This window comes from Equus przewalskii, chromosome 14 (genome assembly GCF_037783145.1).
Source record: "Equus przewalskii isolate Varuska chromosome 14, EquPr2, whole genome shotgun sequence".
NCBI classification, from domain to species: domain Eukaryota; kingdom Metazoa; phylum Chordata; class Mammalia; order Perissodactyla; family Equidae; genus Equus; species Equus przewalskii.
Genome location: NC_091844.1, coordinates 75183481 through 75209919, shown reverse-complemented (window position 1 = coordinate 75209919; position 26439 = coordinate 75183481). Strand labels below are relative to the sequence as shown.

Genomic DNA, 26439 nt, shown 5'->3' with positions numbered 1-26439 from the left:
CAAAGCAAGGTATGCTCCTGACTTCAGAAGGAGCAGCTATAAAAGAAACTTTAGAGACCATATGGGAAATTTTACTATAGACTACTTACTAAATTATATTATGGTATTATTTTAAATGTTCTTAGGTGTAGAAATAGTGTTGTGGTTATGAAGGATCATATCCTTATTTTCTTGGAGACGTGTGCTAACGTGTTTAGAGACAAAATGGTATGAAGCCTGTGATTTTTTTTCTGAAGCATTTCAAAGTAACACATTCATATACATCTAAGTATTGTATATATGGCTTTTATTTTATTTTAATATTCTGTCTGATTTTATCCATGTGTATTTATTTATTGTAATAAGAGGTTAAAGAAAACAACCTGGGTTCTGGATGAACAATGATTATGGTTGAGTGGCAAGAGTAGATACAGAGAAGTGAAATAGGCTACAGAAGAAATAGGGGCAAAGGATGAGGGAAGCTTGGACTAAGGATTCTGCAGTAAGGAAGGAGCTATATGGATACATATGGAAGGTAATTAGAAAGTAGAATCAATAGCGTTTGGTGAATTGATTAGTAATGAAGGAAAAGGGAGATGTCAAGGTAATGCCCAGGTTTCTAGATAAACAACTGGGTGGATGGTTGTACCATTTACTAATACAGGAAATAATAGGAGAGGAGCAGGTTTGTGGGATAAGATTTCAAATTCAATTTAGGGCATTTTGAGTATGAGCTACCTGAAGAATCCAAAGTAGAGATGCTAAGGTGGTAGATATATATGCTAAGGTGGTAGATATATATGCAGTTCTGGACCACAGCAACGGACACACACACACACACACACACACACACACACACACACACATACCCCTACCTCAATCCGTTAAGATGTGATTTTTCCTCTCGCTATGTTCTGGAGTCCCAGATCAAACAGAGCAGTTTGGACTCAGCAATGGTTGGGGTTCTGCCAGGAGGAATAACAAAAGAAAATAATGGCAAAAAAACCCAAGATATTGTGAAGATGGTTAAAATTTTGTATGTGAAAGCTAAGCAGTATAGAAAGGGAAGTAAAGAAAGAACAGGCCTGTGGATGGGAAAAAAGTAAATTATTCAGTGCATTGGAGGTCACATTGCACTTGAATAACAGGTGTAGTGTTATAAATTGAAGAGACAAAACTGGAATAACATGAGCTAGCATGTAGAGAGTGTAACTTTTGAGAGAGTTTGAATGTCAGGTGATGATAAGCCTCAGAGTATGACTGTAGAGTCAGCGGTTCAGGGGTTGGATTGGAGGGAGAGGCCACTGCTTAGTTAGGATTAGCTTTGGTTGTTTGATACAGACTATTCTAGCATGCCAGGGGCTCAAAAAAGTTAGAAGATGGTTTTTCTCTCTTGTAAAAGAAGCCCAGGTTTAAGCAGTCTAGGGAACTCTGTCATCAGGGTCCTGGGCTCCTATAGTACTGTGATAGCTTCCTCTTGCTGCCTTAAGAAATTACCAAAAATGCAGTGATATAAAACAATGCAGTTTTTATCTTACAGCTGTAGGTTAGAAGTCCAACAAGAGCTCAATGGGACGAGATCAAGGTGTCAGCAGGGCTGCGTTCCTCCCTGGAGGATCTAGGGAAGAATTCATTTCCTTGCCTTTTGCAGCTTCCAGAAGCCACCTGGGTTTCTCAGCTCAAGGCTCTCTTCCTTTATCTTCAAAGCCAGCAATGGCAAGTTGATTACTTCTCACATCTCATCACTCTGACCTCCTCTTCTGCCTCCCTCTTCCATGTTAAGGATTCTTGTGATTACATTGAACCCACTCAAATAATCCAGGATAATCTCCCATCTCAAGGTACTTAATCATATCTGCAAAATCTCTTTTGCCATGTAGAGTAATATACGTACAGATTGCAGGGGTAGAGACATGGGGATGATTTGTGGGGACAGGGGACGTTATTTTGCCTACCGTACTTACCATTTTCCCAAGCTCATCATATGATTTCCATTCTCAAAGTCACTTAAAATGCAAGAGCAGGGCTTGCACTTTAGGTTAGGATGTAGAAAATAGTGAGTGATCATTGCTCACCTCATAAAAACAAGAAAAAATGGATAAATTACAAAAGCAATAGACCTAAAAGACACAAGAGAGTTGTGAAGGCAAAGAGGTTTAAATTAAATTAAATTCCAGTGAGGGCTTCCTAGGTGAGCAGAGATTGAGAAATGTTTTCCACCTTGGGGAAATTTACTGAGTCTCGGCACAGAATGAAGATCAGGCTTGATAGGCAGAAGAATTCTGCTGGATAAAAAGAGAAACTAGCAGAGCTTCTCATGTTTGCATGGGCTTGAAGGATGAATCAGAGTCTGGAGGAGTTTCAAACCTAGAGCCACTTTCCCCCATGAAACTTTTTGCTAAGTGCTAGGCTAGTGGGAAAGGCTGAAGGACTAGACTGATAAGGCACAATAAAATTTCCTATAGTCTCTTGAAGTTTAGAATCCCAAATCCTGGGAAACACCTGAAATAAACTGCAACATGTCTAACACTCATGAAATTTGAATTGAAAAATGAATCGATTCTAATTAAAACTCCAACCTAGCCCTGACCCAGCTCAATCATTAATTGAATGAAGATGATCAGTTCCTCACTCTATCTGCCTAATAAAGAATGGGTAAGCTCTCTCTGAGACAAAATAACATTAACTCTGTGGTTGATGTCTCTATGGTTTTTTCATACATGTGTATAAAATATAATTAAAAGTTGAGAGATAAGATGGATAAAAATGTGACTGATAACCAAGGAAAAAAATAGACAATAGAAGTAAACCCACAGATGATTCACCTGTTGAAATTAGCAGATGTGGATTTGAAAATAACCTCTATAAATATGCTAAATAAATTAGAGGAAAAGGTTTAAAATGATATAAAATCAGAGGATTTCAATAGACCATTAACTAAAATCTTTTAAAGGGAATCAAAATGGACATTGTAGACTTGGAAAATATAAGATCTGATATTAAGATCTCACTGGGTGAGCTTCAGAACATACCAGATTGAAAAGAAGACAGAATTAATCAAGTCAAATACAGATCAATAGAAATTATCAAAATTAAAGCACAGAGGAAAAAATGAATTAAAAAAAAGAATCAAGCTTGAAAGGTGTGTAGAACACCGCCAAATGTTCTAACATATATAATTCAAATACCTAAAAGTGAGGAGAGAGAAAATAAAACAAAAAGGATAATAGCCAATTATTTTACATAACTGATGAAGCACATTAACCCACAAAAGGAACTTGGAAACGAAAGATAAAGAAAACACTGTAAAAGCCACCATAGGGGGGGATGAAAAGACAAATTGCCTTCAAGGAGCAATGATGCAAATTATAGCAGACCTTTCGACAAAAACTATGGAGGTCAGCAGACATTGAAATAACATGTTTAAAGAGCTAAAAGACAACCTAGAATTCAACAATTAGCAAGAAAAATCCTTCAGAAATAAATGAGAAATCAGATATTTCTAGACAAACTGAAGTCAACAGAATTTTCTGCCAGCAGACTCAAGGTATAAGACAGTAAAGGAAGCTCTTATGGCAGAAGGAAAATAATCCTACAAGACAGCACAGAATGGGAAGAAGCAATGAGAATCTCCAGAAGGGGTACCTAGGTATGTGAGTATAAATAAAGGACTCAATTCTTTTTTTTTCTTGTGAGGAAGACTTGCCCTGAACTAACATCTATTGCCAATCTTCCTCTTTTTGCTTGAGGAAGATTGTCACTGAGCTAATATCTGTGCCAATCTTCCTCTATTTTATGTGAGATGCTGCCATAGCATGGCTTGATGAGCAGTGCCAGGTCCGTGCCAGGGATCTAAAGCTGCAAACACCAGGCCGCAGAAGCAGAGCGCACAAACTCAACCACTATGCCACCGGGCCAGGACTCAATTCTTTAATGCAACAATTTTAACAATGTCTTGTGGTTTTTAAAATATGTGTAGAATCACAATATATGACCACCAGAGAACAAAAGTGAAGAAAAGGGTAACAGGAGTTACATTGTTGTAAAGTTTTCTGTGTTGTTTAATAAAGCAATAAAGGACTAATTTAAGTTATAATGAATTAAGTTAAGGATGCAAATTGCAACCTCTGAAGTTGCTATTAAAATAATACAACGGGGGCTGGCCCCGTGGCCGAGTGGTTAAGTTCACGCACTCCACTTCGGCAGCCCAATTTATAGGAGACATAATTTAGATATAATAATACGAGATAGGTTGAACACAAAAGAATGGAAAAAGATGTTCTCTGCAGATACCAGCCATAAGAAATCCAGAATGACTAAAAAAAATTAAAAGCAAGAAGCATTAACAGGTATGCAAATAGTGTTTTATAATGATAAAAGAGTCAATTTAAGACAGAGACCTAACTATTCTAAATATATATTCATTTCATATATGGCTTCAAAACATGGAAGACAAAATTGCCAGAATGAAAAGAGAAATTTCATAATCATAATTTCAGATGTAAACATACTTCTCTAAATAAATGACAGAATGAGCCCATAAAAAGAAGTACAGATATGGAAGATTTTTAATAACACTATTAATCAATGTGACCTAAATGACATTTACAGAATACTGCACTCAAGAACTACAAAATAGGCATTCTCCAAACTATGTGTCTCATGGTGAAATAGACAATATGCTCCATAACACTGAAACTAAATGAGAAATGAATAAAAAAATCTAGAAAACACACAAATGTTTGGAAATCAATCAACACAACTCTAAATAGTCCATGGGTCAAATAAGAAATCACAAAGAGGATTAGGAAATATTTTGACACAACAATGTTGAAAATATAATATAGTCAAATTTGTGGAATGTGCCTAAGGCAGTGCTTAGGAAGATTTATAGCTTTAATGCATATATTAGAAAAGAAGAAATGTTTGTGGTTAATGATCTAAGATTTCACCTCAAGAAGCTAGAAAAAGATGAACAAATTTAGTCCTCAAAAGTATAGACAATGAAATAATAAAGATAAGAGCAGAAATCAAGGAACTAGAAAATAACAATAGAAATAAAACAACAACGAAAATCACCAAATCAAAAAATAGAGTCTTTTGAAAAGATTGATAAAATTGAAAAACCCCTAGCAAGACTGATTTAAAAGTGATAAAACATGAATACTCTGTGTCAGAAATGAAAAGAGATATTACTATAGATCCCAAGTTATTAAGAGGATATTATGAAAAATTTCATAGTGTAAAATAGCTTCAAGAGCGCCAAACATCATAAGCTCATTCCAGGATAGCAGAAGTAGGAAGGAAAGAAGGATGCATCCCACCTCCGTTTCATGGAGACTTTCTGGCTGACCCACATACGCTTCTGCTCACTCTTTTTTGGCCAGAATGCTGTCAAATGGCACATGTTCTCTGATGCTCCTCAAAGAAATGGAGAGGCTGCTCTGGTCCAGCATAGCCTGTGACTAGATGGGTATTAGCAAATCCAATGGATTCTCACACTGCACCATATCTCTCCACGTAGTCTTTATTAGTTTTACAGGTGGTGTTTTATTTCTACAAGCTGCTGATTCTATCTTTCATTTTGTTTTCTTTATTGTTTTGTTTCTTTTTGAATCCAGATATGGAAGAAAGGTGTCTACTGGTTGTCCCCTTAGAGAAGTCAACATCTGTATGCTGGAGAATAGATTCAGACACCATTCAATCTAAGCTTTTCATTATATGGATGGGAAACTGGCCCTCAGCTGCCAAGTTCACACATTGAGATTGACAAAATCAGAGTCAGGATTGAACTCAGGCTAATGCCACATTCAGTGCTTTATCCAGTACCCAGCACTGGCTCTTTTGCAATTTTATGAGAAGGAGAGGAGAGGAGAAGAAAATGAAAGGAAACAGGAAGGGGATGGGAGTAGGGAAGAGGAAGGGGAAGAGAAAGGGGAAACCAAGGCACAGAGAGGTTAATTAATTTTACAAAGGTCACACAGAGTCAGAATTCAAATGTAGCAGTCAATCTCCAAAGCTCATATTTATGCCCAAAATGGGATGTTCTGAAGCATTATACTAAGAATCATCTCCCTCTGGAAATTCATTGAAATTTTTAATAGGTGATTCTATGTCTTAACCACAAAGAAGTAATTTCTTTTACTTTATATTACAGAAATTTTCAAACACAAACAAAAGTACAGAGAATAAGTATAATGGATTCTCTGTAGTCATCATGCAGCTTAGATAATTATCAACATTTTTCTAAGGAAATAAGTGAGTCTAACGGAGCAACTTTAGCATAAGGGAGAAAGTACTGAGAAGGAGAACAGAATTTTTTCACATACAAATAGCATCTTCTGCCAAGGATTGTCACCTCTTAGTACCATATTGAAGTATTGCAAACAAATTCCCTACATAAATCACAAAAGCAGTGATATGGGGACGTTCTTTCCTTCCACTCAGATAAGGCAGTGAGTGTTCAGCAGTATCTTCCACAAGTTAAAATGACTTTGGCTTCATCTCTTTGATGCATGATTGACATTTAAAAGTTGACTGGCATAAACTGAATTTCCAAAAATTGAAAGCAAATCTGCCTTTGTTTATGAACTTCTTCGTGATTTTAAAGAAAGTCTCTTGGGCTCATTTGAAGACAAGTTTTTGATATTTGGGAAATATATTTTACCTTAAGGTTGGTTGTGACATAACTACTGGAAAGTTCTGTGTAATCTTCAAAGATGATAGCAACATACAAACAGTTTTTAAAAGTTTAACTATACTCGGGGCTGGCCCAGTGGCCGAGTGGTTAAGTTCCCGCACTCCGCTGCAGACAGCCCAGTGTTTCGTTGATTCGAATCCTGGGCACAGACATGGCACTGCTCATCAAACCACGCTGAGGCAGTGTCCCATGTGACACAACTAGAAGGACCCACAACGAAGAATATACAACTATGTACCAGGGGCTTTGGGGAGAAGAAGGAAAAAAATAAAATCTTTAAAAAAAAAAGTTTAACTGTACTCACACACACACATACACACACACAGTGCAGTCACATAAACATATCTAATTGACATGAATTTGATTATATCTACTTAGAGGAGAGAGAAAGATAGTTTGTGACATTCCTCCTACCATCTCCCCCATGAACGTATAGCCTTAGGGGAACCCAAGATGGGAGCTGTAAATATGTCCTACTTTCACATGATCTCCAAGTTGCATGCCATGAAAATACAAGCATCATGTTTAAAATCTAACATACAAAGAACCAAAAAAATGGAATACATTTTCAAGAGAAAAGAAAATCAATTGAGTCCTACGCTGAGATAAACCAGATGTTGGAACTAACAAGCAAGGATTTTAAAGTTGTTATTATAGCCATGCTCAATGAAGAAAAAGAGCATGCTTTCCACGAATAAAAATCTCAGCAGAGAAATAAGAAATCATAGAATAGAAATAGGAACAAAAAAGGAAATTCTAGACCCAAAAAATACTATTTCAGAAAGTAAAAAAAAAATCTGCAGATGAATTTAACAGCTAAAAAGGACAAGGCAAAGGAAGCATCAGTAACTTGAAGACAGGGCAATAGAAATTACTCAAGGTGAAGAACGGAGAGAAAAAAAATTAAAAAGAACAGGGCCCTGGGGATCTCTTAGATAATATTAAGCAGTGCAACATACAAACTTGATGAAAGACAGAAATTTACAGAAAAAGATGCTAAATGAACACCAAGAATCGTAAACCCAAAGAAGCCTGTGTTACAGCACGTCAATGTCAAACTGTCCAGACTGTTCAAAATGGCTGGTTTTAATATGCCTTGTTCAGACTCAGACAAAACAACTGGATACAAAATTAGTGAGAACAGAAAATGTGAACAATAAAATTAAAAACTTGATCTGATAGGTACATATAGAACCCTGCACACCAACAAATAAAAAATAGACATTATTTTTATGTACACTCAAAAGATTTGTAAAGATTGACAACCTATTGAGCCAAAAAGACTTGAAATTCCATAAAAACTTGAGATCATATAGGATCACATTCTCTACCACAATCCTGTTAAATTTGAAACTGATATTTAGGAGATAATTTTAAAATGTATATGCATTAAAATTAAAAACACATTTCTAAGTAATTCATGGGTTTAAGAGGAAAATAATGAGGTAAATAATGAAATATTTGGAACTAAATAACTAAAAGGCACAGCATATCAAAACATGGGTTGCAGTAAAGTTGTACTTAGAGGGAAATTTATCCGTTCCAATGATTTATTTAAAAAGAAGAAGATAAAAATTATAGGTGCTCAAAAAATAGAAGCCAAAAAAAGAACAGAAAACTCAAAAAAATAGAGATAAAAAAATACTACAGTAAGAGAATTTAACAAATAGCAAATTCAATAAAATAGAAATTATCAACAGGAGAAAATATTTTCATTTTTAAAAGACATAAAGATGGCACTTTTCTAACAAAAAGGAACAAGGAAAAGAGAGAAAAGAGACAAATAAAAAATACTAAGAAGAAAAAATAGAACATTTCTACAGATTCAGGGGAGATACAAGTAATCTTAGAAAATTTCTAAAAGTAACTTTGTAGCATTAATTTGAAATTTTAGATGAAAAGACAACTTTCTAGAAAAATATGAATGAAAATAATTTACTGAAGACCCATAAACATTTCAATAGACCAATAAGTACTAAAGAAATCAAATCAGTACTCAGAAATCTCTCTTCCATAGAGACTTCAAGCTGCAGTTATTTTATAAGAAAGACCACCAAATATTTGAGAAAAGAATAATTAAAAGAATAACAGAAAAACATTTTCCCAAGACCTTTTTTGAGGCTAGCATAATCATGACACAAAATCTGGCAAGAACAGTACAAGAAAATGAAATTATAGACCAATCCAACTTATGAGTATGAATGTAACGGTCCTGAATTAAATATTAACAAGCCATTATAAACAAGTAGAGCTTTTCCTAAGAATACAAGGATGGTTCAGCATTAGAAGATCCACTGATACAAATGATCCCATTTGTTAAAGAGAAGCATTACATGATCATCCCAGTAAATACAGACAAATCGAGTTGACCCGGTGGCATAGTGATTCAGTTCATGTGCTCTGCTTTGGCAGCCTGTGGTCCATCGGTTTGGATCCCAGGCACAGACCTAGCACCACTCATCAAGCCATGCTGTGGCGGCATCCCACATAAAATAGAGGAAGATTGGCACAGATGTTAGCTCAGGGCTAATCTTCCTCACAAAATATATATATATATATAGAGAGAGAGAGAGAGACAAATCATTTGATAAAATTTAATATCCATTTATGTTAAACAGAAAACAAAAGATGTTGGTCTAACAGAATGTGACATCAGATCTTTCCTATCGTCTCTGGATTAGGGGTGAGGTTTCAAAAGCTCAGAGCAAAGCGACAAGTTTTAAGAATCTTCACATTCTAAAGTAAGTTGCTCAATCGACCACTCATGAAGAACTTGGAAGAGGATAGTCCAGTTCCTATTCTGTCAGCATCAGCATCACCCATCTCAAGTCAACATAAAAGAACTTTAAAATTTCCTTAAGAAGGCTAGAAAGTCAGAGTTGTACTGTGCAATCTCATATGCATGCACTGGGGAGAGGAAGAAGGTGCTCATCTCCACCTCAAACCAAATGAGAGGGCCTTTGATAGAGCCATTTGGAAAATCTGAATGTGTCCCTTAATTTGGGCACTTAGGATTGGTGGGTGCTTGCCTTGGGAAGTCTAAAAGCAAGAAGATTTATCTGGAGGCACCTTGGAGTAGCACAGACAATGCCTCATATGGGGAGCTCCTGCTCCCCTGATTTGGTGAGAGCAGGCATGAGTGTGTTTCTTATTGGCCGTCTCACAGTTCCACAGAAGGGAACCAAGAATGGGCTATCTTGAAAGGAACACTGTCCCAAAAGGCCAATGGAAGAGATGAAGGTATCTTACAGAGTGGTGGGCCACTGGAAGCCAGCAGCCTGAAGGTGGAGTCGTAACAGACCAGTGGACGAGGATTTGCCTGAGTGAAGGGAACTAAATGCAAGAAATCCCACTGACAGTGCCACTTCCAAGGGGCATAAAAGCACTCCAAGAAAGAAAAGTCAGCTTTTCAACATCCACCATATCCAGAGAATAGCAGTGATAGTCAAGGAAGATATTTTCTACCTTTATCTCTTCTTGCTCCCACCCTAGACCAACCCTGGAAAGGCCGAAACACCAACTAGCGAGTCTGCAAAAAGGAACAATGAGGAAATAGTGAGGAGGCAGCCATGCCCCTTCCTCTCATTGCAGTATTTGCAGCCTGAGATGGGCCTCATATGGCACAGGAGAATTTGAAGTTGGATTAAAGTCTGGAGTTTTATTATTAAACTGGACTTGACTGTTCATAACCTTAAAGTAGATGGAGGACATTTTATTAACTGAGACAACTGGCAAAACTAGGGATTCTGATTAGGATTCCATCCCAGGTAGGAAAGAACTATTCAACAGAGCTAAGTCAACTGAGTGATAAGGGGAGAAAAAAAGGAAAATTTCTTTCTGCCTGCATATTGCTGAATCCAGACTGTTCAATAAGTTGGTTACACTAGGAAATTCGATAAATACTGTTGATTCCAAAACAGAGTGAACACATTTAATGTGAGACTTTGGAAGTGCCCTTGTTAACGTCAAAGAAAAGATCAGGATGAGCACATTCGCTGGTTCTATTCATCATTGCCCTGGCAAGTGTAGCCAATGCAATAAGGCTAGAAAAATTTTTACATAAGGAATAATAAATGGAAAGGAAGACTGGAAGTGCTATTGTCAGACAATGTGATGGTCCATCTTAAAACGCTAACAGAAATATAAACTATTAATTTGAATAAGAAAGGTTAACATACAGAAATAAATAATAGTATTTGTTATGGGCTGATTCCATGTTTATATAACAGTCATCAGGTATATAACTTCTCCTCTGCTACTAGAAAGTACTGATATCACAGAATTGTGTGCCCCCAAAATTCATACATTGAAGCCCTAACCTCCAGTAATCCAGAATGTGACTGCATTTGGAGTCAGGGCCTTTAAAAAGGTAATTAAGTTAAAATGAGGCTGTAACAATGGGCCCTACTCTGATGGGACTGGTGTCCTAATAAGAAGAGGAGACTAGGATACACACAGAGAGACCCTGGGGATATGGGATACGCATACACAGAGGACCACGTGAGGACACAGCAAGAAGGCAGCCATCTGCAAGCCAAGGAGAGAGGCCTCAAGAGAAACCAACCCTGCCAACACTTTGATCTTGGACCTCTAGCTCCAGAACTGTGAGAAAATACATGTCCATTGTTTGATCCCCCCGGTATGTGGTATTTTGTTATGGCAGCTTTAACAAACTCATACAGTCATAAATTAGCAATGTCTAATTGAAACGTAACAGGAAATAAAATATCTCATTTAAAGTAGCAACTTAGGGAAAAAAGCACTTTCAGGCATAAATCTAACAGTATGTGTTTAAGAAATTTATGGGGAAAATTACCAAGCTTATTGAAAGGAATAATTTCCTGAATAAATGGAAAAATATAGAAACTTCATTCACAGAAAGATAATATCATAATTTTTTCCATTCTCCCTCAATTAATCTATACATTTAGTGCAATAACAATCAAATTCAACTCAGACAGAGTTTTCACCAAAGAGTAAAGGAACGACAATAACAAACAAAATATTGATTGATAACATGGAGGAAGGCACACGATTCATTATTGCTATAATTTAGAAGCCTTAGTAATTAAGACAGAGTGGTAATTATGGATTTAAGAAGTATTATTGTAGCTTTCATTATAAAATACAATTCTTGTTTTCAGATTTTTTATCATGTTAAGGAAGCATGATACCATTCAGTTTTCTAAGAGATGTTTTTTATTGTTGTATAAATAGATATTTTAACAAATACCTTTTCAACAACTCAAGGAATGATCACATGGCTTTTCTTCTTTCACCTAATAACAAAGTGTATTATGTTGATTGATTTCTTATGAGGAAACATCCTTTCATTTCTGGAATAAACTCAACTTGGGGGGGTATGTAGTTCTTTTAACATATAGCTGGATTTAATTAGCTAATATATCTGGTATTTGTGGGTCTGCATTCACAAGTAATGCTGATCTATTGCTTGTTTTCCTATTTTGTTTTTTAGTATTAAAGTTTTCTGGCTTTAAAAATGTATTAGGAAGCTCAAACTTCATTTTTATCCTTTGAAGGAGTTTAGATAGAATATTAAAAAATTTATGCTTGAAGCCTTGACAGAATTCACTAGAAAAACTTCTGGGCCTATGGCCATTTTCCTTTTGGGTGGTATAGTTTGTTAAGTTTTTATGTTGATTACAACCCTACTGCCTAGTTAGATTTTCTACTTCATCTGGAGTTAGTTTTGATAACTTAATTTAGAGCTATTTTCAAGATTTTTGTGCAAGGAGTTGTATATTAAAACAACAACAACAACAAAGCAGTCCTATGTGTCACGTCCAGGTAGGGGAGGGACAGCTGCCCACTGAGTACTTAGTGCAGACCTTAGTCTCTGAGTTTGGGAATAGAGCAAGGTTATAATAGAAAATCTTTTTAACATTTATCAGAAAAATTTTTCATAAAGTGAATTGAGAGAGTCATGTGCTGGAGTCTAAGGACATTTCCTCTGTCTAGCTTGGGGAGATACAGGGAAACAACAAATCTAACCCTTTCTCTAAAACAGCTCACCTTCTGGTTACAATTTTCTTGTATAATGAGGAACACGATGCACAAAAGTACCCAACAACTGAGTAGCACACTGTGGCACAGAGGGCGTCCTTACAAAGAGCAATTCTTCACTATCTCTTTCCACTATTGCAGCCTATTGGCCACACCAGATCACTCTGTCCTTTGGCTAATCCGGGCACATTCAACTCTGTTTCAGGAGGTTCCAGTTAATTTCCATCTCTCTGCACACCTGTCACCCCCACCCCCTCTGCCCTACACCATCTCCAGCCTGCCGTCGACAGCAGAAATGTATGTGTTTCAAATTCCTAGGTCTAGATCCCTAAAGAGAATTCTGTTTCTGCTTGTGAAGAATAGTGCCGAAGCTGCTGCTGGGTTTAAATTATTGCAGACACGCTTCGGTCAATCTCAGCATAGGACACTCGGCGCCCAAGAACCTGGGCTTCTTGGAAGGCTGGCATCTTGGGGCCAAGATCTAAATGCAGACCTTCTTTTCTTTTTTCTATCAACTTTGCTTCTTCTCCTTCCATTTCTTCTTCAAAGAATTTCAGATCCCTGAGTGCAGGTCATGTTTGAGAGAGAGAGAAGAGAAAGAGATGGTGGAGATAGACATAGAGATGATAGAGATACAGGAGAGAGGAGGGGAAATTTTATACATGAAGTGATTTTTTTTTTTTTTTTTTTGCCTCTACATGAAAAAAAATGTTTTGCAAATTTTTATAGCTTTTGAGTATAAAAACAGAGCAGAGGAGAATACTTTTGAAGCTCGTGGGAAAAGTTCCAAAGCAGAACTGCTAGGAAACAGAAGTTGTGAGAGGAAAGTTCAAGGGCCATCTGTATGTCACCAGTGCCCTCTGAAAGCCCTGGGAGGGACTGGGGGAGGTGGCATCCTGTGGCAGTTTATTTTATGGTGAGTCTAAAACTGTTGGAGAGAGGACTCTGGGGACCACATTTCATCACACAGCCTTCAGGGGCCCTGCAGTCTGCTGGCTGATGGCCACCAGGAGGTGGAAGGCCAGTGAACAACTGTGACTACTCTGTCCTGTGCCTGGTGTTTTGGGATATTACAGTAACTTTATTTTTGGAAACAGCCCCAGAAGTGGAAGAGACTTTGCCTGTGGGACCCTCATTTCCACCTTGAGTACAAATAGAAGTCAGACAGAAAGTTGGTCACTGGCCATCCAGGTGAACACAGCCAAGATTGGATGGAGCCAGATACGAGCCTTGAGGACTTACTGTGTAAAGGCAGACACAGGCAGCACCCCATGCCGGGGGGAGAAACAGGTCCCAGCCCCTTCCAGCTGACAGAAGAAGAGAAAAGCAACTTTCTAAATCAAGAAACTTGTTAACTATCTTAAAAAATTGCCAGCTGGCTGCTCTTCCTCAATCGTCCACTGTGAGGAATGGGCACTGAAATGACTAGCATTGGCAAAGAGTTCTGTGGGATTATGGGGCATGACACATTTGTTTTCCTTTTGTTATGGAGATTTCAATGGAGAATCCACTGTCACAGTCCAGAGCCTCACCTGAGAAGGTGGAGAAAGTAGAACACAGAAGGAAAACAGAATGTTGATCTGGCGGTAGAGATAGGATGTGGGGTCGGAAGAGTCACTGGGGTCTCGTTGTGAGAGCTCTAAAGCAGGGCTAACAGAAATACCTAACATGGGAACAGGAAGGATTCCTAGAGATTATCTGGGTTAAAAAAGAAAAAAAAAAAAAAAAACAAGTTCAAAGAGGTGAGATTGCCTGAGCTCACATAGGAAGTTAGCGGTCCAGATGACAGTGAAGCCAGGTCCTCTTATTCTTGGTTTGGTGTTCCCCTAGTCTCAACCTGCAATCTCTGAATAGTCCATCAGCATGCACACATTTGTGGAGCTCCTTCTTTTTGTCTAGTGCTGTTGTGACTGTGGGGGAATGCAGAAGCATGTGGACGAAGTGCTGTTGGGGAATGCAGGAATATAGTATCTTACACTTTCACAATCCTTTACAGTCTACAAAGCACTGCATATACAGTAGCTCATTTAAATTTTGGCCCTCAAACAAATCTGAGAAAGGCGTGTCCTCACTATATAAGTGAGAAAACCAAACATTGCTCAAGGAGACACAGGAAGTGGCAAAGCCAGAATACAACCCAGATACTTGACCTCAAGAATTCTCAGTTTAGCTAGAGAGATAAAATTTAAACATGTGAAACAATTATAAGTTGTATCACAGCACTATAGTTACTTTAATTCATTCTTTCCTGATTTAATGATTTCCATCCATTTGAGATGCTTCTGAGTGGGGATGTCCAATAGATGGTTGAATCTGGGTGGAAGGAATACAAGGTTTGGGACCCATGATGTATAGATGGCAAGAGAAATCATAGGAATAGATGTATTTGAAGTTGGCCCTTTCACCAATTGTCACCATTTTCTTAACTAAGGTATTCAAGAAGAAAGGAGAGGTAGTGGATCTCTTGCAATTATGAGAATTGCAAGTGCAGGCTACTTTATTAAAAGTCATCATTCATGAAATAAAAATATATTGAGGAATTGGGTGATCAGTCTGGTCTCTCCACTCTGGCTTGTTGGAACTTGAAATTCTCTCAGATCTGTGTGCGCTGTGGGAATTATCCAACCAACAAGGGGAACATTCGCTACTACTCGAGCTTCCAACATGGCTGGAGGCTTAAGTGTTCCCATGTAGTCTTGAAGTGATGCAAATCTGCTATGAATGTGGAGATGACACTCCTTGATATTTTAAAGTCAATCATGGTTGTTAAAATTTTAAGTATACCAGTCTCAAAAATAAAAATGTCACATAAAACTTCCAACCCAAGGGAGCATGAGACAAGGTGGAACAGAGAAAACTTGATCCTTCCAATAGTAGATCGGAAGGGAGAAAAATGAAGAAAAGTGTAGGAGGATTCTGGTGCCAAGAAAGGAAGTCAAGAGAACCAGCAGCTGGGACTGTTTGCTCTTGACCACATAGACATGATAGAGGTATTCCGAAAAGACTTTAAAATAAATACTGGATGTTTAAAATTCTCAAAGAGCCAAAGGAGGAGCTAACATCATGGAAGAATTAGAAGTTATGAGAGATTAAAGGTAGACATTAAAATCCATTAGAAAATTAGAGCTGAAGTAAAAGAATTAGAAAAAGAATAGACAGGATATTCTGAAGAAAGACTAGCTCCTTGTAAGACAGAATTGAGAAAATCTACCAGAAAACAACACAGACCGATAAAGAAATGGACAATTATGAACTAATATATTCCTATGCAAACACCTCCAAAATATGCGAAACTCAATACGACAATTAGGAAGAAAACTATCAAAAACGCTATCAGAGAGGGGGATTTTAACCTACTTCTCTCAGAAACTATTTTGATCAAAAAAAGCAGACATCTAGGAATCTTGAATAACATGATTTTCAAGCTCAACGTAACAAATACATTTAGAATCTCGAGTAGATCAATAAAATGGGTCATGCGTCAGGTGACCATACGTGTAAGTCTGTTTCTAGACTGTATTCTCTATTTTGTTCCATGTGGAATGCGTCTTTGCTTATGCTACCACCACGGTCTTAACTACCATAGCCTTACAATCCTTTTTGGCCTTTACTCTGAAACACAAAAAGTTAATCTGTAGCTTCCTGCCCCCACCATGTGCTTCAAAATTTTCTAGATACGTTGAAGGGTTACGAGCCATGTGCTAAAGGCTCGTCTCCCAGTTTTGACACTCCAACTGCAGGGGAGCACCAAAAGCTTTGTTGCTTTTCTGTCCCCTGTCCCAGTCTTCTGCCAGAAACCAAGCCTGGATTTCAAACCTCACTCTAGGGCCAGAATTGATGAAAGTCCCGAAGGGAGAAGCACCTACAGATGCCCAGTGTTAATTCACCACACTTTCTAGGGGGTTCACTCTTGCTGCTTTTGTTTTCTGGCTGACTCTGCTTTTGAGAACTAGAGATTGCAATTAGTTTCTCCCTAACTTCCACAAGCTTTAAGACTTTTTTTAACTTTCCACATAGCCTTAAATTCATCAAGTGTGTTATGGGGGAAAATGGCCACATATATGAGGTTTCTTAAGACACCAATTCACTTTAGCTCCATCAGACCACTAAAAGCTTTGCTGGGTTTCCTTTGCCCCAGCAGTGGCACCCTGATTCCTAGTCTCTGTTGATCTTCAGCTCCCTCTGAATGGTTCTCTGTTGCCTGAAAATTCAGTCCATCTAGTCCTCATTGCTTCCAGAGCTTTCCAATGTGTTTAAAATATGATGTTTGTATTTTATCTGGCTTTTCTGATGTTGGCAATCAGAGCAGAGGCCTGCGATAACTAATTACATCACCCCTGTGAAGGATAGTTTAAAAAAGGTATCATAATTGAAGGAAATATAGTGACATATAGTAGCTATTAATTTGGGGTTGAATGGAGCTGTTAATCACTTCATTTTTCTGATTTTATTAATTCCTCAAAATAAAATAAATAATATGGTGTGAACTAAAGATAAAAGCGTATATCAATGACCTAAGAAAGAGAAACAGAATGAAGCTGTTAAAAAACAAAGAGCAACCTGATCCATTTAAGGGGGAAAAAAGAGACAACAAGAGTCAAATGTGTCTATAAGACTAGGATCCACTTTCCAAGAGACAAAAGTGGCATTTTTCACTCTAAGTAGGTTTGTAAAAGCCCACCGTATCTAAAAAAATTGAGACGAAAATTGTGTGGTACTGCCATGTTAGTAAAGGAGAAGTTATCACAGATTTTTATGAGCTTGCAATCTAGTAAAGTTTCTGGAAATCCAAGGAAAGATATTTCCAAAATGAAGATTGATCAACCAGGGAAACCTGGGAAAGAAAAGATTTCATAAGAAAAACAAGGAAGAACAGTGCTTGGTTATTGGGGGTTCGCTGGGAACACTGAGTGAGTCTTTTCAAAAGCCATTCTTAACATACTACAGAATTATTTATAACCCCCCTTTTCTGTCATTACCCCAAAGTTCTTATCCTAGCATGACGACTTCGCCCAGTCTTTCTCCCTCTCTTTCAAAATGTACCCCCAAAACTTTTCCAAAATTTGTCTTGAGCTGGCCCTTGTCACTCTTGCCCACATCCTCATGCCTTCACAATCTATTCTCCTCTTTTCTGCAAGTCCTTCTTTGTCCTTTCCAGAGTAAGTCAGTTAAATTGGTTTCGTTGCTTTTATTTCTCCTTCTCACCCATTATCCATATCTGTGCATCAACTCCAGGAGTAGAACCAGCAAAGACAAAGCTATCCTTAGTGTGGAAAGGAAGATGGAAGCCGTTAACATTGCCTTTTATTATTTCTTAACTACAAATAGATATGCATAATTAAAATACACTCGTAGACACGCACAGTCATCTACCTTTATTAACACACAGAATCCAGAAGAACCTTGTTCAAACAAGACTTGCTATAATCAGGATCAAATGTCGACTTCCGCCTTGGCCCACTCCTTTAACATGGCTAAACTATAATTTGTGTCATTCAGCCCCTTAAACAGGAGCTTAATTGGCACATTTCATGACCTTCAAAACAATTCAGAACACTATTCTTGAAAAGTAACATAGTAACACACAGTCCATAAAGCACCTCTCCTCTCTGTAAATCCGGAAGATGGGGATGCCCTTTCTTCTCCCTGAGCACGTCCAGCCTCCTCCACTGCTGCCACGTTACATAGGAAGACCCAAACTCAGTCTCCTCTTGAGCTTTGCAGGCCACGTCCCAGAAACAATTTCTGCCTTAGGAAATAGTGCCTTTGCTTCTAAAGCCACATCTCACATTTTATTTTTGGTTTCTGATGCCCTTTTTATTGTCATCTGTCTTTCATCAGTCTCCCAGGGAGAATTCCAGCTACCAGTACTAACAACATTATACACAGTACCACCATTGATGCCAACATGAAATGGAAATACATATTTTTTTTGTTAGGGTGTATAAACTTCCTGGTTTAATGAAGCAGAGCTACACCGAAAGTTTATCTAACTCAGTTTATAATAAGAAAATGCCTTGGTGTGTGTATTTGTGTTACAAAGAAAAGCTAAAATTAACACTTTTAAGACCACCTCCAACACTCAAGTAAACTTTGCTATAAGCACAAAAGAAAAATCAAGGTAAAAGTTGATTAAAACACCAAACCAAATTAAATTTGATCTAATAGTGTTTACTTGTTGTAACATCTGGAAAAGTTTGGGCATATACTGCAAACATTTTTAAACTAATTTAAAAATAAATTATGCTTAGTTTCCACAGATGTTAAGTTGGATCCTTTAAAAGAAATAATTCTTTGGGATTATTATTATTTTTTTCATTTTTTATATTTAACAGGCAAGAATTTGGATCATGAGGTGCCAATGGAAAGAATATCTAAATATCTCCCCTAATGAGTCCTTAGAAGAGCACCCTAGTATTTAAAAAATACAACTTAAAAAGATCCTCTACCCTTTGCTGGGTGAAAAACAAATAGATGTGCAGGATTTCCTATGTAGAGGTTACACAGGAGTATTTTCACCTGCAGAGAGAGGAACGAGAAGTACCTGATGGGTCTTTCCCACTGGTCCTGACTCCAGGGACATGTGTTAAACTCCAGGAAAGTGGGAGACTCCAGTACCGTTGAGGGATTTAGCTGGTATTTCTAAGTGCTCTAAGCTAAATGTTCCATCTCCTGTACTCCTTATAGGCTCTGCCCTTCCCCTCCCGCCCAACATACATTTTTTTTCCAGTCGCTGTGTGGGTGGGGCCAGCCAAGGTGTAGAAACCACTCTCGCAAAGCCCGTGGCTGTTTGGTATTAAAGCTCACAGCCCTTTCCACCCCGTCTTACGTACAAGGGAATACTCTATGTGCTACTGGACTGGAAGGGGGGGGGGCAGGTATTTATGGGGACTAGCTTGGGAAGCAAAAGCTGAAAAGGGAATTTGAAGACGCAGTCCAACCTTTGCAAAGCCCCAAATCCTGTCCTTCTGTTAATGAGAACTCTAAAGATTTGCCTCGTCTTCAGGGTGGCATCAGCTTAACTATTTACAGGAATCTGATTCCCCAACACTCTCCTTCTCTCTACTTCTACTTCCCGTTAAGGTTGTGTTAGCATTTGGTTGTCAGCTCTGTCTTTCCTGAATTCACAAAATAGTCTGTAGCTTCTTGATGGGTGAGATCATCTCCTAGACTTATTTTTTATCTTCTCAATCACAGCCTTAACACAGGGCTTCCTGAGTACACAGCAGGTGATGAGTTCTACTGGGGTATTGAGAAAACACAGGGTTGATTAATGTTTTGTCTTTGGGCTTCCTCAGCACCCATTTAATATCCTAGGAGAGAGTTATTACTTGATACAAACAGTAGATAAAAATGTGAGTTGTAAATCAGAGAAAGAACTCTTTCCTTTTTTTCACTCTGTTTTCACTCTGACTCTACCGTACCCTCTGGATGCAGCTAAGAGCTGGTCCTGCTAGAGGTTCAGGCAAAGGCTGTGAGCTTTGTGTGTTTGGTAAGGACCGTGGTCAGCAAAGTTGGTTTTCTTATTAGAAAAGTCTGTTTAGGCTGTGATAAAGCTTCACACTTCTGATTGAAAATATTCTATGGCAAAGACATAACCTCCCTCTGAATTCTCATCTCATGGCGTAATTTCATCTGCACACTCATAACTCAGAGCAGCCTGTGGTTGAAAATCATGTACACATTTACTCCTTATTCCTTGTTGCTAGAGGGTAACATAGGTTAGCCACATAATAATTCTTAAAACATTAGAAATCATAGCCATTCCTCTCTCTTCTTAGCCTTTATAAGCATTTATCTTAATCCATACCACTTTGAAAACCTAACCAATTCTATTTTTCTACTCCCTTTAACGTTAGCGTTTTGCTGTTGTACATAGAACAGTGGCTCTCAAAGTGTGGTCCCTGGATTGATATCACCAGCAGCATTGATATCACCTGGGAACTTAGGAATGCAAATTCTCTGGGTTTTATCCCAAACATACTGAATCAGAAACTCTGGGGGGAGGGCCAGTAATGTGTGTTTGGACAAGCCTTCTAGGTAATTCTGATGCATGCTCAAGTTTGAGAACCACTGACCTAGTGCCAGAAGCTTTGCTTCCTAGAAACAAAGTATCCTGGCCTCTCAGAGAAATAGGTCTCACCTTAGTCATTACGCTTGTAAAGACGGGACAGGGGGCAGGCAACTTATGGGAGCCTGGGATGCCTCCAGGAATCATGACCATATAAAGGGGTAGTCTGGCCAGGCCACATGTTAGCTCCACAGACATGATTGAGGGAAACAGCTCCAGAAGACAACTGACTTGGAATTGGAGAGGAAGTGATTGCACATCATAATCAGTAAATTGCACGCGGATGAACAGAAGCATCTGCTACTAACATTTTCAAAGCTACATTTTTCACAGGTACATTCCAGAGTGTAACAAACCATTTCCACATGTGGGGGCTGATCTCTCAACTATATATCTTACCTGCCTTTTGTGTCATCACAGATTTCTTCAGAAGTTAAAGTTCACTTCAAAGTCATAGTGAAGCCAAAACTTTTCCAGGTGCAATGGTGAATCTTCAGAGATGTGGGGAATCAGGGTCCACGAAAAACTGTGAGCTAGGGAGGGCCCCCTGGGCTAATCTGCCTTAGTGCTCCTCTCACTTCTGCCTACCCCTGCCCATTGAATTACATGGATGCACATTAGAATCACCCAAGGAACCTTATTAGCATATCAATGTCTGGGCCCACTCCCAGAAATTCTGATATAATTATTCTGGGTGGGGTCTATGCTTTGGTATTTTTGAAAAGCACCCCATATTTTTCTACCCACTTCTAGAACCACTAGCCCAATTCTAGAACCACTGATTTAAATGAATATTTCTTGAGCACTTCCTATGGGTGAGTCTCTTGATGAGGCACCGAAAGACTCAAAAGAGCATAAGGAAGGAGGACGTGACTTCAAGAAGCAAAGAATGGTGCAACGTGGAGCAAAATATACACACCTAACTAGAACCCACAGTGGACTATACATCTGCATCAGAGCTACACAAATGTTAGTGAAACTTCTTAATTTCTGGAGTGGAAGCTGTGAGAAAACGTGAGGACTCTTTCACCTCCTTACAAAACTGAAGGAGACCAAGCCTGTAGACTTAAGTCTATACTTTCTTTTCTAGCAAAAAAGCTTTGCTATCTGTTTCTAATTGTTTTCTCTTGTCTCGTCTTCCCAAGCAGGCTCACAAGAGCTCTCTGCTACAGCCAGGCTGGCCTCCTACCTTCTTCTTCCCAACAGCCTTGTGAATTCTTACCCCAAGCATTTGCTGAACTCTCCTACCACTTATAATGCTCCATTCACCTCTTCACCTACAAATCCCATCTCTAATTTCAGGGTACAACTCAAAATTTACCTACTCTGTGACCCCATCACCTCCCAACCGAGAAATCTCCCTTTTCCTGCCCACGTGGTCCACCTTCCGTTCTGCAGGAGTGGTCTGCTATCCTCCCCCTGAGGGCAGAAACCAGGTCCCCTATATCCTTTACATCCCCTAAAGCTCTGAACGTCAGGGATCGTTTTCCAGTGAACGTGTGCATGAGACATGTTGGTGAACCACAGAAATGATGCTGCAAGGGAAATGGAGCTGATATTTTCAGCCGTTTTACACATGGAAAACCAACAGCATGTGGATGAAGAGGTCTGCTGAAAGTCAAGTAGGTACTTATCTTCACTCCCTCCTCCAACATTGTTAAAATAAAGGAAAATAGAAGATATGAACCCCAAATGTCAAAGAAAGTGAAAGACAGGATTACAGCAGGCAAGAGATGGTCAACAAAATTTAGCAAATAGAAAACAGATAAATAGGTGGTAACTAAAATCTGACTGCCAGTAAAAGGACCGTGGGCCCAAAAAGATACCAATTGATTCACCCAGTACAACCCTGGAAAGGCATAGAGATTGGAAGGTGTCAAGTATCTCTAAGGGCCGGGATGTGAGTTGAGCCTGAAAGCAGGGGTTGGTTGAGGCTTATATAAGAAGTAGTTCCCAGAACCGTCCCTCAGCCCACTGCAACTAGACAATTGCCTTTCTTCCAGTCAGGCACAAGACAGATTTACTCTCTGGAGAGATTTGGGACTTGAGGACCCGGGCCCAGTTAAAGGTAGGGGTGAGGCACCAAAATAAAAGGGAGTGTAAGTGACCATCTGCACATCACATGGTGAGACCACCTTTCCCTGCTCAGCAGCCAGAACACCAGGAGCCAGACTTGTGCTGCCCAGGCAGGGGCTGGAGAATTCCTCCGGAGGGAATCTACTCAGTCCTAAGGGAAGAGAAACCTTCTTATCCTGGAACCGAGTGAAAGAGCAGGTCCTTACCCAGTAATCCCAAGGCAAAGCCCACGGATTAATGAACACTCCTCCTCTCTCCACCCCAGTCACAGCTACTCAACATGTACACAGGTTCAAATCGGCTTTTTAGGGCCTCAACTTACAAATGAATCTCTGTGCATTCACTTGCACGAAGACGTTTGCACTGTTTCTAATAGAAGTCCAAACCGTAAACGAAAAAGAGTGAGAGAGGAAAAAGTTACTCAGAGGACGCAGAAGCAATTGAGAAATCAAGAAACATTTTCTTAAAGGAATGAATATTCTCAGATATAATCAAAGACATTAAATCTCTGCAGAAAAGAATAAGTGCTACTAAAAGAAAAGAGAACAAGAAAAGCTCTCAGAAATTCAAAATACTATAGCACTTAAAATTAGCATTTAAAAATTCAACAGAATACATAGATGATTAAGTTTAGGGAAATTTGGAAAGTATAACAAAAAAGATAGATGGAAAGCAAAACCAACATTAGAAAATTAAAAGATAAACCCATGAAGATTGACATTCAACTGATGAGCTAATCTGAAGGAATTAATCAGAGAGAGAAATGGAAAAAATAAATAGTATAAGAGAGGGGCCAGCCTGGTGGCACAGTGGTTAAGTTCACACATTCCACTTCAGCAGCCCAGGGTTCGGATCCCGGGTGTGGACCTAAGCACTGCTTGGCAGGCCACACTGTGGCAGGCATCCCATATATAAAGTAGAAGAAGCAAGCACGGATGTTAGCTCAGGGCCAGTCTTCCTCGGGAAAAAGAGGAGGCTTGGCAGCAGATGTTAGCTCAGGGCTAATCTTCCTCAAGTAAATAAATAAATAATATAAGAGAATATTCTTGAGACAAGGGATACAGTTTTCCAGATCAAAAGGGAATGTTGCATGCCCAGCATGTTGAACTAAAAAGAAGACTCATCAAGGCATATCATCATGAAATCTGGGATAAAAAGAAGCCCCTAAAAGTTTCCAGAGAGAAAAATCATACAACGAATTTTTCCCACACAAAGAATTAGGAATAAAGAATTGCCTCATACTTTTCAAAAAGTGGCACTGAAAGCCAGTTAACAGTAGAGAAATGCCTTAAAATTCTTACAGAAAGCTATATCCACTCTAGAAATCTATACTCAAACTACAATCAAATATGAGAGTAGAATAAAGATATTTTCAGACATGCTAGGCTTTACAAACTTTTTGGTTTTTGTATTTTTTCTTAAGAAGCTACTGGAAGATATGATCCCCCCAATATAAGGGTCTAAAGTAAGAAAGACGAAGACATGAGGTTCAGGAAACCACGAATCCAACTTAGAAGTCAGATGAAGGAAATTCCCAGGCTGATGATCCAGACAAATCCTAGGCGACCAGCCATGCATTAGCCCTAGAGCATAAACAATCCTGACTGGCAGAGAAGGACAGGACAGATGGCTCTAGGAGGAATAACTCGAGAAAAAAACAAAGCCTGAAGGATTGCCTGAAGTATCTTTTCATATCGAGAAGTGCTTTACAGCTCTGTTAGAAAACCTGGGGAAGATTTAGTTACACAGATAACAATAATGAAACAAAAGAAGGAATTATTGACAACAAAAGGTTGTAGAGAGGGTAATGAGTAATCGTAGATTGCATGGCTCCTCTCTGAATAATATTTAATAATTACATAATGCTAGATACTGAATATTGATTTGACTAAAAATGGTGCTGTGAGTATAAAGGAGGAATGGAGAGATGAAACACATATGTGTTTAGGGCCGGGGCAGAAAGTGGTATAAAGAGAGCTAAAGCCTCATCTTCCCCAGAACAGAGTCAATAGATAATGTCTGACATTGAAAAGTTGAGACAGATAGTATAGACGTATTTGGAAATATGGAAGCAAACGTTAGAGGAAACAACAGCAAAGACTGCAAATGGCTACTTCTGGAGAACAAAAATCAGGGGTGGGGAAGGGTGAGCGAGAACTGCTGTTTTGTGTTATAAGATTTGTAATGTTATTTAACTTTTGCTGTTCAGAGAAGCAGTATGATACGGGGCTTCCAAGCCTGGGCCTGGGTTTGGATTTCAGCTCCAACATTTGTCGACTGTGTGAACTTGGGCAAGACACTTCACCTCTCTGAGCTTTGATTTCCCCTTTCAAACAGAAATAATAATAATGCTTCAATCAGTTAATAAATCAAAGCACTTAGCAGAGTGGCACTTAGTGTTTTATAACTATGTGCTATTACTGTTATTATTAAACTAATATATATATTTCTTAGAAATTAAAATAGAAAAAGTCAAGGAGTACACAAATTTTGCCTTGAGCTCTACTGCTGAAGACTCTGTTCTTTCTTCATATAAAGTAATTGTCAGAATTTTATGTTCAGTTTTGCCCTAAATGTACCAATTTCTGTGCCTTCCCTTCCCTATAGAAAATGTCAGTGAACACAGGAACCACAGGAGGGCTTGGGCTCCAGCCCTCTCTCCCACACCTCTGAATGGTGTCTAAGGAGTGGTCTACACCACTTTTTAATCCCTCCTGTGGCTGGAGACCACAGTTGCAGCCCAGAATGCACCGAGCCTGACTTTGGGCGTGTGCTTTTCAAGGCAACAAGTCATAAATCATCCTAGATCACTGTGGTCATCGTGAAAAGACTTGCTGTCCTGCCAGGTTCCCAGACAGAGCTCTCTGTGTTTCAAAAATGAATGAAAGAAACATGCAGACACATTCTAGGAACCAACTCTTCACTAGCAAGGGCCAAAGAGGACCCTCCCTTCTGTCCCCTCTTCTCTGCCCTGTACCTTCTGACCTTCATCCTATGAAATCGGTACGCAGTGGGAAAGCGAGAAGGCTCCTGCTGTTTCACTCTCCAATACTTCTCTTATTCAGCTATACCCTGTCTCACATCAGCACCCACACAAGAGGGGAAACTGTGGAGATCTGTGATCTTGGTGTGACCATTCCCACGGCAGAGCACACGGGCATGCCATGGTGGGATGGAAGGGCTTTCACTATGGTGTATGGTAAATGAGTTTGCTCATGGCTCTGACATCTACTCACTCCGAGACCTTGCATGAGTACTGTCTCCGGGCCCCAGTCTGCTCCACTTTAAAATCTAAGAGTCGGACTGACTGGGAGGATCAGTGCCCTCATTTCACCCAGGGCAAGCAAGGCCTGAGGAATGGAGGGACTTGCACAAGGTAATACACTGAATTAGAACAGGGAGCAAACCCCAGTCTACTGAGCCCAGGACATGGCTCTTTCCACGGTGCCTGATCACTGCCAGATGTGTAAATTATCACCTCCCAATCACAGACTCTTCCATGTGAACACCCAGAACACCATCCAGAAATCCACAGAAAAAGTACCATTCTTTCACAACATGATAATTCCTTTCCAAGGTTTTAGCACTA

General features: G+C 39.0%; 1 protein-coding gene across 2 annotated transcripts in view; it reads right to left on the bottom strand.

The window, feature by feature from the left end:
• OSR1 (odd-skipped related transcription factor 1) overlaps positions 1 to 26439 on the bottom strand; it is a 98411-nt gene that overhangs the window by 49065 nt on the left and 22907 nt on the right. Inside the window, exon 1 of one of the 2 annotated variants that reach the window (XM_070574359.1) lies at positions 855 to 944. The exons of the other annotated variant lie outside the window; for it this stretch is intronic. The gene's annotated coding sequence lies outside the window, so the exon portion shown is untranslated. Of the gene's footprint in view, positions 1 to 854; positions 945 to 26439 lie in introns of those variants that run through there. 2 annotated transcript variants of the gene reach the window in all.